Source organism: Ursus maritimus, unplaced genomic scaffold (genome assembly GCF_017311325.1).
Source record: "Ursus maritimus isolate PB19 unplaced genomic scaffold, ASM1731132v1 scaffold_4, whole genome shotgun sequence".
Taxonomy (NCBI): Eukaryota; Metazoa; Chordata; class Mammalia; order Carnivora; family Ursidae; genus Ursus; species Ursus maritimus.
This window is the reverse complement of record NW_024426552.1, coordinates 50,241,450-50,256,405: the sequence shown is the minus strand read 5'-3', so window position 1 is coordinate 50,256,405 and position 14,956 is coordinate 50,241,450.

The following is a 14,956-nucleotide window of genomic DNA, read 5'->3' as shown; positions in this document are numbered from 1 at the left end:
ATGAATGAAGCCAAGCCGTTGACCAAAAATCGAGATTTTTTTAAACATGAAAAAAAATCATTGAAGAGAATGATGATTGAGTGGAAGATAAATAATGTTATCCTTAGTAAAATAATTTACTGAAATTTTTGGCAAACAATGTCAGCAAGTAATGTTTTCTTTTCAAGACATTTCTGCCTTACCTAAGCACAAAGAGAAGTATATATTTTTCTTTTTTATTCTCACAAAATTACTGATATTTAATATTAAAAAGATCACAATCATATCGTCATTTTTACACTTCTATTTCTTGTTCAGTGAGCAATGAGAGTAAATGACACTATGCTCCGTTTAAATTTAAATTTAAATTTAAAAGAAGTATGAAACATGCAAAATACTAGCACATCCAATATTTATGAGCAAAAGTGTTTGGCTGGTCTACACGACATTAGCATTTTTTCAATGATCACAGAATCTCAAGCCAAAAGAAACAAACAAAAACTGTTTAATGCAAATCAAAGGATTTCAATCAAATCTAATAAGCTGAATATTGGCAGACAGGGTAGGGGAGTTGTGAAAGATACTAGAGGGCAGGGTCGGTTGAGAAAAGCACACACAACTGTAACAATTTCATTTGAAATAATATGTCTTAGTATCAGTTTATCAACTCGAAGTTCTACCCTTTCATGGCACATGTCTACATTGTAAAGAGTATGCCAGAGCTTGTTTTCAGACAACTGATAGTTGTCAGCCAGTAAAAGCTGTACTAAAGAGAGACAGTGAAAATCTATATGAGGACAGATTTGTAAATGGATGAAATGTTTTGGTATATGTTATGTTTTTGTTTGTTTGTTTTGAGAGAAAGAGAAAGCCATCTCGAGCAGTGGGGGGTGGGTAGGGGTAGAGGGAGAGGGAGAGAGAGAATCTTAAGCCGGCTTCAGGTCCAGCTTGGAGCCTGAGGCGGGGCTCAATCTCAGAACCCTGAGATCATGGCCTTGAGATCATGACTTGAACTGAAATCAAGAGTCAGATTCTCAGCCGAGTCACCCAGGCAACCCTTGGTATATGTTATGTTAAATTTTAGCACAAATGTTGTTCAAGGGGTTTCTGCAGCATAAAGATGACATAATTTATTAAGGCTTAATATACATCAGGAACATACAGAATGCCTCAGGTTATCCTTTCTCAAGCCCACAGCCCTGTGGTGAAATGAAATGTAAGGGATATGTCTACCCAGTTAGGGCACCAGGGTAAAGAGATGTTGGTTAAGTCCAACACAGTTAACTACCTCTCCTTAGCAAGAGCTGAAGTTGTTCTTTATCCCAGAATGATATACTGGCAACAAAAGGATTAGTCAATATAAATACATTTTAATCAATTATATAAAACTGGTCTGTTAATATAAATAAAAATATATGAAGCAAAATATAAATACAGATTTGTAAAAAAAACCAGAGGTGTCTGGTTATGAGTGCAAATATTTAACAATAACATTTTAATCCCAGACCTGTTTCAGGTCTAAGACAAAACCCATGTCCAGTTTATTGTACTACACTGCTTTTTTGTACAGATTGTTTCTTGCTTACTTGGTGAATCTACTAGTGTAGCTGTCCAGATCTGTTACCTCTTGTATAGTCTTTGGTCTTTTTGTTTCTTCAATCCATGTTGTTCCTCTTGTATCCCATGTTATCCATTCTGGTCCAATTCAAGTTGATATGTTCATTGTAATGAACCTACTTCTATTTACAGATGCTTAGAATTCAGTCTCTAAAATATTGGACTTTTGATCTTAGCAATAGAGGCTGTGGTGCTATTGCTGTTGCTCTTTCTTTTTCTTGTGTTTTTGTTTAAATCACAGCAAACAAAGAGGCAATTTATATTCTATGACCCTTAAAGTTTTCTTCTGGACTGAACTAGAGTTGTGCTGGAAGGGTTTGATAGGTAGCAAGAAGACTGCTAATCAGGTTTCTTTTTCTCTTTGTCTCTTTCTCCCTTTTTTCTCCTTGTACACTTCCTCTCTTGTATTGCCTTCCTGTTACTGTGGAGGCTACTACAACTCGAGTTGTCTAGGCATATTGATACTTCTTATCCTGAAAGATCTGCCATGGCTCATCAAAGGGTTTTCTTCAATGAAAGTGTCTGCCATCACCTTTTTACTTATGTAGGATTTCTCCCCCTTTCTACTACACTATGAAAAGGTGTATGTCAACCGAGTTGCCAACTTCTCTTGTCTTCAAGCTGAAGCAACTGCAGAGCCTTGCCCTGCTAAGAATGAGAGTTCCCAAGCGCTCAGCAGGTGTTTGGGTAGTTACTATAAAAAAGACTGGCTAGAAATGAAAGAATTAGAAGCTAAGCAACTTAAAATACTTTTGAGAAATACAGTAAGTAACTTAACCTCTTTTGTGTCCCTACTTCTGTTACAAGGTTGAGACAAGCATTTATGACTTAATGATTCATGCAGATATATAAAAGGAAGAAGGTAGTTTGAAGGTGACAGTGAAAGAGTAGAGGAACACTGTTTATTTTGCTGTCTTGACTCATGTATTCTTTTCAAGGTCTTCCACAGTTTACATGCATTTGAGGGCTTTGTAAACAACAGGAGAAATGATAATGGAGTCCATGTTATAGCTTTCATCTTGCTCATGGGGAAGGGAGCAGGAATTGGGGCTGGGGATCAAGTCACCTTCCTTGAGCACATGACTGCATGCAAGAAGGTGAAAGCCCAGTGAAATTGGAACACTGAAGTAAGGAAAGGCGGTTTTGATGCACATAGTTGGGCATCAGGTGACTAATTACCAATGTGCACTAAAAATTGTATCTCTCCAACAGATGTTGTATGGGGTAAATCTAAAGGTTTATTTCCAACTAGAAGCCTAATACTATTTCTTAATATTAATAATCTTTTTGTTTGTTTGGTTGGTTTAATTCTAGAAAGCAATATTTTAGTCAAGGTTGAAAATGACCACAATCCCCATAACTGTTAATCTTTTCCTCCATATTGTCACTTGGTCTGACCAAAGGACAGAAGAAAGTTAAAATAGAGAAATGGTTGCTTTAGTTTCACAAATAACATTCTGAGTCCAAGGAATTATGACAAATCCTCTCAGTTGTGTTTTAGAAAGAACTGTCAATAAATTAATTTTGACTGCCCTGTGCTTAAACTGTCTCTCCCAACCCCATTTCTTGATCAAGACTTCCAGGAAGTTGAAAAAAAAAATAAAACAAAATAGAATGAAAATAATTGGCAAAGTTAGAGGGACAACACCTCAAATGGAATTCAGATGAAGTCACACATAAATGTATTAGGTTAAAATCCTTTTATAAGTAACTTATTCTTTAAAAAATTGAATTAAATCAATGGGAGTCTTGGGCTCAGCCATCAGTTCCAATTCAATAATGAAGGTACAATGGGGAATGCTATTTCTCGTGGAATTACTTCTGAAGATAAATGATTGATTGAAATCATCTAATGATGACTAGGCATACTATTTCTCTAGGTTTTACAGTTTTATGACATATTCATTTGCATTTCTTAACTTCCAGGATTTTCTTACAGCTTGATCCAGTAACCTCATTGATTTTAAAATTTTAAAGCTGAAAGGGATGTAAGAATTTTTTTTGTCAAAAGAATTTCTCAGTCTCAAACTAAATGATTAGACCATATCTGTTGCCGTAAGTAAAAATCAGACATATTTTCTTCGAGATGGACTCAAAGTTTAGTATACTTAATATTAATGAAAAATTCTTTATCTACTCCAGATTAGAATGCCACTTTACCCTGATATTCCCACATAATGCAATTCTAACATCTTTCTCAACAAAAACAATTTTTTAAGATTTATTTATTTATGTATTTATTTATTTATTTGACAGAGAGAGAGAGAGCACAAGCAGGGGGAGTGGCAGGCAGAAGGAGAGGGAGAAACAGGCTCCCAGGGGTGCAGAGGGCCCATTGAGGGGCTCAGTCCCAGGACCTTGGGATCATGACCTGAGCTAAAGACAGAGACTCAACTGACTGAACCACCCAGGCACCCCTCTCAACAAATTTTAAGATAGAATCTTGACATATTATCTTCCACAATGACTACATACCTATAATCCATTATTGACTACTGACACATTATATGAATAAATCAATATTAAAATTGTTTATAATGCAAAAAATGTATAAAACTATGTTAAGAGGAATATAAGAGCAATGTAAGGGTCTTTCACAAGTTTATTGATATATAGTCAGGAACTATCTATTCATTAATATGTGGGATCTTGACATGAGTTAATTACAACATTTAAGTTAACTTTGTACTTACGCTGTATCTTCTTAAGATAAATTTGAATTTCTTTGTTTGCCAGAGGTCAAAGAGCTTTCCTATCATAAAGAAAGGTTTGTTTTAATAGATTCAAGGAGCAAATGCATAGTCAAAAGCTCTTACATCCCTTCAAATCTCCCTCTACTGGCTTGTGGTTATGGCCTCATTTTAATAAACATCATTAAGTAAATTTTATTGGTAGGTTGAATAATGGCCTCCTTATAATGAAACCTGAGAATGTATTTTGTTGCATGGAAAAGTATTGAGGTAGCAGATGGAATTAAGGTGGCTCATCAGTTAATCTGAGATGGGGAGAGCTTCCTAGGTTATCCAGGTGGGCCCAATGTAATCACAAGTGTCCTTATACGTAAATGAGGAAGCCGGAAGTAAATGAAGGCAGCCTCTAAAGTTAAAAAAGGTAGGGAGGGGCACCTGGGGGGCTCAGTCAGTTAAGAGGCTGACTTCGGTTTAGATCATGGTCTCAGAGTCTTGGGATGGAGCCTGGTGTCTAGCCCAGGGTGGGTTGGCCCGCGCTCAGAGGGGAGTTTGCTTGTCCCTCTGGCCCTCCCCCCACTCAAGTGCCCAAGCCCTCTCTCTCTCTCTCAAATAAATAAATAAAATCTTTTTTTTTTTAAAGCAGAGAAATGGAATTTCCTCCAGAGCTTCCCCCAGAAAGAAGTGCAACCCTGCCAAAACCTTGATTTTAGCCCAGTGATGGTCATTTCAGCCTTCTAACTTCCAGAACTATAAAGTAATAAATTTGTATGGTTTTAACTCACTGACTTTGTGGTAATCTGTTACAGCAGCACTAGGAAACTAATATAGCAGGCATTACTGTATTCTGTAGCCTCAAGATTTTTCCTGCTAATTTTAAGTAAGTTCAAATAAAAATATTTGACGTTTATAATCCTTAGCTTAACCTGTCCCAATAAGATTTTATTCTGGAAATAATAAGACTTTCTCTTCCCTATTTCCCTGGGTGAGGAAGGGAGACTTGGTAGTGATGGTGGTCTCAACTGAGTATTTCTTTGAGATTGTAATGTGATTTTGTTTGAGCAGTCTTGTCATAGCTACAAATCCCTTTCTTCAAATACAATGGGCCTGGAGACATTTGAAAATGAACCTTGGCCCCAGCATCTCCTCCTTATTTGGAAGCCCTTTATCCACTGTGGTAACTTTGCTTTCTGTCTTCGCTGACTTTTCCTGGGGTCCCGCCTCTCCACTGAGCCCCTTCTGATGGAAACTTCAGTGATTCTTTGATCGCGTTTTACTCCAGGCATCCTTCCTTCTATAATCTGCCCCTTCGGGGCCAGTCTCACCCTAACTCGGGCTCAGCGTCTGGGGCTATTCCATGTCTATATGGAGGATTTAGATAGATTCAATGTCTGTCCCTCTGAGAGAAAAAAAGTGAGGCTAAACCCCAAGGCATGCCTAAGATTTACCAGTTATAGTTCAGAATGTTTCTCGTGCTAAGAATATGACAGGCTCCTAAATTTTTAAAACAGATTTTCTGGCTGCCTGAATGTTTGGCATCTAAAGCATGGGATTTCTTCTAATAAACAAAACATAATATCACCTCTTCAGGCAATGTCAGGAAGTCTAATCAAGAGTTGACTGTGAGCCAACACTTATCATCAGCTCTATGGAGTTGTAATAATGGAGGCTAAGAATATATTAACTATTCATTTCTCTAGGTTTTCTGAGCTAAGTCTCTGTATCAAGTCAGGTCAGCCAGAATAACATACCTGAACGATATTAGCTTAGTTCCTTTCAGAAATACTTTCATGGATATATGATTTAATGTTATGCTCTCAGCTTTTATAGAGGGTCGATATAAGAAATGGCCATTTGAACAACACTTATTTATTGCTTGAGAAATGATAGTTGAAGACATTGTCCATTATGTAACCTGGAATCTCTCATAGAAGACTCCACATGATAAAGACCTCCTTAAATTTTGTGTTGATAAAAGAAATGTCTTACCAGGCAAACTTTTATGCTTCTTTTTACCAGCAAGTGAAAGCCATATGCAACAATGGGTCTCATTTACAATGTTAGTATGTAAACAAAGAAACAAAAGTTATACGCAAACAATGAATCATGGAACACTACATCAAAAACTAAGGATGTACTGTATGGTGACTAACATAACATAATAAAATTAAAAAAATAGAAAAAATTATTTGAAATAAAGCTTCTGTCATAACAAGGAGTCTCCCAGAATAACTTCTCAAAGTTGTAAACATTGATTTTTGAATGCAACCCCTTTTCTTACCCATCCTTTAGGGAAATGGGGCTTTGACAAAAACAAAATGCAAGTGAGGCCTCTCAGAATGATGTTCATTAATCCCCCTGTACATAAACTTGATAGGAAGCAGTGGAGCTTTTCTACTGAGTAGTTAAGACTCTGGTTTAATTAAATCCCAGATAACCCCACTTATTAGCTGAGGCTGTGAGCTATTTATTTAACCTCCCAGTTTCAGTTTCCTATCTGAAAAGTGGAAATGATATATCTGCCTTCTAGGATTGTGGTAAAGATTAAATGAGTTAATTCTTATAAAGTACTTAGCACAGTGCCTGGAAGGTAAGATACAAGACTCAGTAGCTATGAGTATTGTGTAAATGGGTGTGGTAGGTGGTGGTGGTGATGACGGTGAGGATTATGACAGTGATGATGAAAGTAGACCCAGGTGAGGACAAGTCTCTCTTCCTTCAAAATCTCTTCGACTCTTACTATGGTGCTTTATTCTTAGCTTTTCATTGAGGAAACACCTGCCTTTAGAAAGCTGAATAGGCCCAGGAAGGAAGAACAAAGTCTTCCTCAGGAATAATTCTGTACTATGTTTTCAGAGAGAAGATAATAAGTGTTAGAGGTTTTCTTTTTCTCATTGGAGAACAAGGTTTTAGATTGAACAGGCCTTTTTCTCTGAGCCTTTTGCCAGCTCTGAAAAGACAACTACGGTTGGTTTACTCTTGGGGAAAGGAAGGAGCAAGCTCTATTTTGTTTGGGGGAAAACAGATATAAAAGGAGCTCTTTGAACTTCATGCTTGGTCTACTTCATATCATAAGAAAGGGAGGCTACATAGGAATTTATGCAGAATCCCTGACCAGAATAAAAGAGTGCATTAACTTGGAGCAGTGATTTGCAAACTTTTTGGCCTTGAGGACCCTTAAAAATTATTGAAGATGACAGAGTTTTGTTTATGTGGATTATAGTTACTAATATTTACTGTACTAGAAGTTAATATTGAAAAATTAAAAATTAACTCATTTGAAAATAGCAATAATTAACCTATTACATGTTACTATAAAAACTATTTTGTGAAGATAACTATTTTTTCCAAAGCAAAAAAGATGAGTATAGTGGCATTATTTTACTTTTTTTTCAAATTTACTTAATATTTGATTTCATAGAAGGCGGCTGTATTCACATAGCTGCTTCTGCATTCAGTTGATTAAGATACGTTGTTTTGGTGCAATAAACAAAGTAAAGCCAAGATTACAAAGATATGTCTTTGGAAAAGGAAGAAATATTTTAATAGTTTTTTTGAAGCAATTTTTGTATACTCTTTTCACATTACCCCACTCTACAAGTGGGTCATTTCTTAGAAGTTACTTGCGGTGTATAAACTCAAACCTTATCAATGAGCTTTTTGACTCTGTTACATTAAAATCATTAGACCATCTTTGCATAGTCTACCATGGTTGACTTTGTAACATCATGCATTTGACATTTGGAAAATGTTGGCCCATTGAATTATGCAGATTTCCAAATGTTGAAACATTTTATTATGCATTATTAAATAGTAACATTTGTTAATCTCATTAGAAAAGTCTTTCTGTATTGACAAGGTGTCAGCTCATAGAGACAGATATAAATTTTTCAAAATCCTGGTCTTTGCTTGAAAGCTCAAATTTTATCTTTGCCAATAAATGCTGTCAGTTGTCTCCTTTGAGTGTCAGGCTCACTATGTTCATTTTTGAGAAAATATCTGCCAAATGCCCAAGTTTGAATAACCGTGGTTTATCTGTCCATGGTCTTTCCCAGTAAATTTAGTGCTCCATGAAAAAAGCAGCTAGTTCAGCTTGCAACTCCAACAATTGCACAAGAGCTTTTTCCTTCAGATAACCATCATATGTCAGTTTACAGCAAAAGTGATTTATATTTAAGAAGTCATGCACTCAAGGGTTGGAATGAAATAAAATTAATAATTTTTACTGCTTCATTAAGGACATTCCTAAGTGAAACTGACATTTTTACTGCAAATGTGTAGCAGTGAAGAATATAATGATGACTAAATCTATTTGGTGTCACTGCTTTGTTTTGTACTTAGGCATCCATAGTTTCACCCACTCTTGGTTTTTGTAGCGTCAGAGCAAATATTAACACAGTGAAACAGGCAAGCAATATCTTAGTATTATTATAAACTGCTATGTCTTATGTTTGGAAAACTAAATGAGCTGGTAAACTATTATGTGAAATTTGAATTCAGAGATTTGGGACAGAGTAACAAGAACATGTCTATTGTCTATGTCACCTAAAGCCTCCCATTTTCTACTACTTTGCAGATCAGATAGATCACACTTTATAAGTCCTCATTTTAGGCACCAAGACCAGGAGAACCATGAAGACTCTGATATCATTTTTTATTATAGTTTCATGTTAATTTAATTAGTTTCGGCCAGTATAATTTAGTCAGTGTACCCATGCAAATATACACCAATAATTTACCTTTACAGTTTTCTATATGTATATGGACTGTTACGACATAAATTGTGTTCTCTCAAAATTTGTATGTTGAAGTCTTAATCACCAGTACTTAGAATGTGACTGTTTTTGGAGATAGGGTCCTCAAGAGTTAGTTAACTTAAAATGAGGTCGTAAGATTGGGCCCTAATCCAATATGTCTTTATAAGTTTTTATAAGAAGAAGAGGTTGGGACACAGACATATATGGCTGGAAGACAATGTGAAAATTTAGGGAGAAGAGGGCCATCTACATACCAAGGAGAGAGGCCTGAGAAGGAACCAGTGTTGCTGACATCTTAATCTCAGACTCCTAGCCTCAACACTGTGAGAAAATAATTTTTCTTTTAAGCCACCCAGTCTGTGGTACTTTGTTATGCAGCCCCAGAAAACATGCACGATTAAAAGGGTTTCAAGCAGCGGCACAGAAGTATAGAGGGAGATCGAGATTAAATTATATTCAATCATTTTGGGAAACAAAGAAGGATGGTACACTGACTGTGGCCATTTCGTATTCACAGCCAAGGCTTTCCCTGTGAGTCCTTCTAAGGCTCTGGAGTCCACTTTAGTCCTCATCCTTCCTATCAACTCCCAGTTACATACTTTTCAAGTGAATAGGCTGCTGTATTTTCAAATATTATTTTCTTAACAACAAAAGCTCCTCAATACTAACAGAATGCTACTGCCCAAATAGATGATAGATTTTACAGTATTCAGCCATCAGTGTAGAATATTCTAAAGCCTTGTTGTTCAAAGTGCATCCGCAGACCAGCAGCATCGATATCAACTAAGAGTTGATCAGAAATGCGGTCCTGGGCCCTACCTTAATCCTGCTGAATTAGCATCTGCATTTAAAAAATAGTCTTATGTGATTCTTAGGCACAGTAAAGTTTGAGACACTGCATGCACTAAAGGGATATGTTTAGAAACATGTCATTTTTGTTGTTGTTGTTGGATGCAAATATTCTATAGAAAGGCAAAGTTTGGAATTTCCTAAAAGAATGTGCCACGTGTGGGAGTTTTCCAGGCCACAAACAGTACACTTGTTTTTGAAATCGTTTTTGCAATATTTCAGTCACCAGGGTGACAGTATATTTTGCTTGACATATGACTTCTCTCTTCTAGGAAAATCCAGGACATGAGGTGGTTCTGCAGGAAGCAATGACATTTCTCTTTCGGTGTCAATATTTCATGGGGAAAAAGCATTTATCACTACAGTTGCCAAAAAAATTGAGAGTCTCTTATGTGCATTTTCCACAATTGAAAAGCTTTTTCTNNTTCCTGCTGTCTTTATTTTTTAGTATTCAGTGAGGATATCTCCAAATCCATTAGACAATGTGTTCCGAGTATACATTTCCTTGTTATATCATTACTGGGTTGTATGCCTATACTGAACTGCTTCACAAATTAATTTGCATCCCGGCTGGTGTCTAGCTGTTCACCACAAAGTGGTAAACAGCTGGATGTCTTAGACACTTTCCCTATACCTTTGGTAAATCAGAATTGAATATATTTTCCCAGGAAGTATACTGTGGGACTCAGACAGTCTGCTGAACATCTCTCCTGTCACAGTAGCGTTCAATCTGGACATAGATTTACTTCGCGAAAGCACTTTTCTGATGGTAGCACCACCACCAACCTGTCAACTTGGAAAAAAAAAAGGTTTTTTCATCTTCATAAAGTGCTGTGATTGAAAATCCATTCTAAAGAAGTTGCCAGCAGTATCATTTTATTTGTAGACCCTAAAGTAATATTTACTGGCATAAATGTGTAACTGACATTTAGGCCTGCCATATGTTGTTGACTATTTTAATAAGAATATTGGTTTTTAGCAATAATTTCCGCGTGGGGAAGTTACGTCTTTATTTGCACTTTTAAGTCGTTTATACAACTATGAGGATGAATTTAAACTTAGATATACAGTGGTATTCTTTAACAGAGGTATTCACCACTCGTCCCACAGAGCATAACCATTATAAATCAAAACAACAGCCCTCCCCACCCCCATATGCTGACATTTGGCAAGCCAGCTGGTCTAGCTTGTTCTTGGAAACCCATATCATCTTTTGTGTCCTTCCAGATGCTTCTAGCAGATATTTGCCAAAACTTGCCCAAATAAAAATGGGAGAATAAGAGAGGCATCTTTCCTAGAAACTTTAGTAGAGGGTTGCCTTTATATTTTCAACACATTCATTTCTGAGATGACATGATCACTAAACATTTGAAGAATTACAGCATGTTATCAGTTAATGATCACTGGCACTTTTCATATTTAACAATAGTTCATTCTGGATGAATCGACTGACCTCAGAATATATAATGTATTTGCGCAGGGTTCCAGGGGTTTTTCAATAGTTGCATTTTCAATAGCTATACTTCTAAAAGATAAATGCAAACACACGCAATAGGTTACCCACTGTTCTTCATTTTCTTTTTACGAAAAAGACTGAACATAAGAATATATCATTAATTATGTAAAAGTTAAAACACTTTTCCTCAAGATTATTTCTGCTGAAAAGTCCCTGGTGACTAAAGATTTTGAGCATCTTTATAAGTATTTACTTCTCACCTCTGTATATATTCTTTGATACAATGTTTGTTCAAATATTTTGTCCATTTTTAAGTGTTAGTTTTGTTCTGATACAAATTCTTTATACATTCAAGATTCTGTAAAAATTCTTTATACATACATAAATAAAAATCTTTATTAGACATGTATTTTTTTATATACTCTAGGCCAGTCTGTGTTTTGTCTTAAAATTTTCTTTTTTATTCAAACTTCATTGAGATATAATTGACATATAATATAGTGCAATTTTAAGGTGCACAAGTGATAATTTGATATATATATTGTGAAATGATTACCACAAGAAGATTAGTTAACACATCTATCATTTCCTATAGCTATCTCTTTTTTTTCTTTGTGGTGAGAACTTTTAAGATCTTAGCAACTTTCAGTGAACGATTCAGTACTCTTAACTATAGTCACCACGGTGTACATTCCATCTCCACAACTTATTCATCTTAAAACTGGAAGTTTATATTCTTTTGCCACCTTCACCCATTTCCTCCACCCGTTACCCTTGGCAACTATCAATCTATTCTCTAATTCCATGAGTTTGTTTCTCTTAGATTCCTCATAAAAGTGAGATCATACAGCATTTTTCTTTCTCTGTCTGACTTATTTCACTTAATGTAATGCCCTCAAGGTTCATTCATGTTGTTGCACATTGAAGGATTTCCTTTTTTATTGTAGCCAGTGACACTTCATTGTAGGTTTATTTTTTAATCCATTCATCCATCCTTGAACACTTAGGTTGTTTCCATGTCTTGGCTATTGTAAATAATGCTGCAGTGAACATCTGGGTGCAGATAAGGCTTTGAAATAGTGATTTAATTTTAATTGGATAGTTATCCAGAAGTGTAATTGCTGGATCATGTAGAAGTTTTGCTCTCAATTTTTTGAGAAAACTCCATATTGTTTTCCATAGTGGTCGTACCAGTTTACTTTCCCACCAATAGAGCAAGGTTTCCTTTTCTCCATGCCCTTGCCAGCATTTCTTATCACTTGTATTTTTGGTGATAGCCATTCCAACAAGTGTCAGGTGATATCTTATTGTGGTTTTGATTTACATTTCCCCGAAGATTAGTAACGTTGGATATGTTTAAATGTACCTGTTGGCCATATGTATATCTTCTTTGGCAAACTATCTACTCAAGTCCTCTGACAATTTTTTAGTCTGATTGTTTTTGTTATTGAGTTGCATGATATCCTTATATATTTTGCATATTCACCTCTTATCTGACAGATGCTTTGCAAATATTTTCTCCCATTCTATAGGTTGCCTTTCATTTTGTTGGTTTGGAGGCCTTTTATTTCTTTTTCTTGCCTTCTTGTTCTGGCGAGGACTTCCAGTACTACATTGAATAAAGATGATGAGAGAAGGCATTCTTATCTTATTCCTGAGCTTAGAGATAAAGCTTTTAGCTTCACACTGTTGAGTATGATGTTAGCTGTGGGATTGTCATAAATTGCCTTTATTGTGTTGAGGTACATCCCTCAATACTCAGTTTGTTGAGTGTTTTTATCACAAATGAATGTTGCATTTTGCCAAATCTTTATTCTGCATCTATTGAAGTGCTCATATGACTTTTATCCTTCATTTTCTTAGTGTGGTCTCTTACATTGATTGATTGATGAATGTTGAACTATCCTTGCATATCTGGAATAAATCCTACTTAATCATGGTTTATGATCCTTTCAATGTATTGTTGAACTCCGTTTGCTAGTATGTTTTTCTAAAGATTTTATTTATTTATTTGTCAGAGAGAGAGAGAAAGCACAAGCAGGGAGAGTGGCAGGCAGAGGGAGAAGCAGGCTCCCTGCTAAGCAAGGAGCCCAGTATGGGGCTTGATGCCAGGACCCTGGGAACATGACCTGAGCTGAAGGCAGACGCTTAACTGACTGAACCACTCATGCATCCCAGCTTATTAATATTTTTGTTGAGGATTTTTGTTTACAATTTTTTCATCTGTGTTCATTAGGGATATTGGCCTGCAGTGTTCTCTTCTTGTAGTGTCCTTGTCTGGTTGTGGTAACAGGGTAATGATGGCCTCACAAAATGGTTTGCAAGTATTCCTTCCTCTTCTATTTTTTGGAAGAGTTTGAGAAGGACTGGTATTAGTCTTCTTGAAATGTTTGGTAGAATTCACCAGTGAAGCCATCTGGTCCTAGATTTTTGTTTTTTGGAAAGTTTTTGATTACTAAGTCAATATCCTTACTAGTAATTGCTCTACTCAGATTTTCTCTTTCTTCATGACTTAGTCTTGGTAGTTGTATATTTCTAAGAATTTATCCACTTCTTTTAGGTCATCCAATTTCTTGGAGTATAAGTAATTGTTCATTGTGGTCCTTATGATCTTTTGTATTTCTATGGAATCTGTTGTAATGCCTCCTCTCTCATTTCTAATTTTATTTATTTGAGTTCTCTTTTTTTCTTGGTAAGGCTAACTAAAGATTTGTCTGTTTTGTTTATCTTTTCAAAAAATAAGCTCTTAGTTTTATTGGTCTTTTCTATTGTCTTCTTAGTCTCCATTTAATTTATTTCCACTGTGCTCTTTGTTATTTCCTTCCCTGTATTAACTTTAGGCTTAGTTTCTTTTTCTAATTCCTTGAGGTATAAAGTTAGGTTGTTTATTTGTGATCTTTCTTCTGCTTCTTCTCTTTTTAATGTAGGCATTTATCACTATAGACTTCACTTTTAGAACTGCTTTTGTTGTATCCTATAAATTTTGCATTTCCATTTGTCTCTAGATAATTTTTGACTTCTATTTTGATTTCTTCTTTGACCCATTGGTTATCCAGTAGCATGTTGTTTAATCTCTATTTTACTGTGAATTTTTACTTTCTTATAATTAATTTCTAGTTTCTTACCCTGTGGTAGAAGATGATGCTTGATATGATTTCAATCTTAAATTTTCTAAGACTTGTTTTGTGGCCTAACATATGATCTATTCTGGAAAATATTCCATATGTGCTCGGGAAGAATGTATATTCTGCTGCTGTTGGTTGGAATGTTCTGTAAGTATCTGTTAAGTACATCTGGTCTTAATGTAGTTTAAGTCCAATGTTTCTTTATTGATTTTCTTTCTGGATGATCTATCAATCACTGAAGGTAGGGTACTGACATCCCTACTATTATTGTATTGCTGTCTATTTCTCCCTTCAGGTCTATTAATACTGCTTTATATATTTAGGTGCTCCTATATGGATGCATAAATATTTACAAATGTTATATCCTCTTGTTGGATTGACCCTTTAGTCATTATGTAATGACCTTCTTTGTCTCTTATAGTTTCTGTCTTAAAACTTATATTGTTTGATATAAGTATAGCTACCACTGCTTTGTTTTGGTTTCCA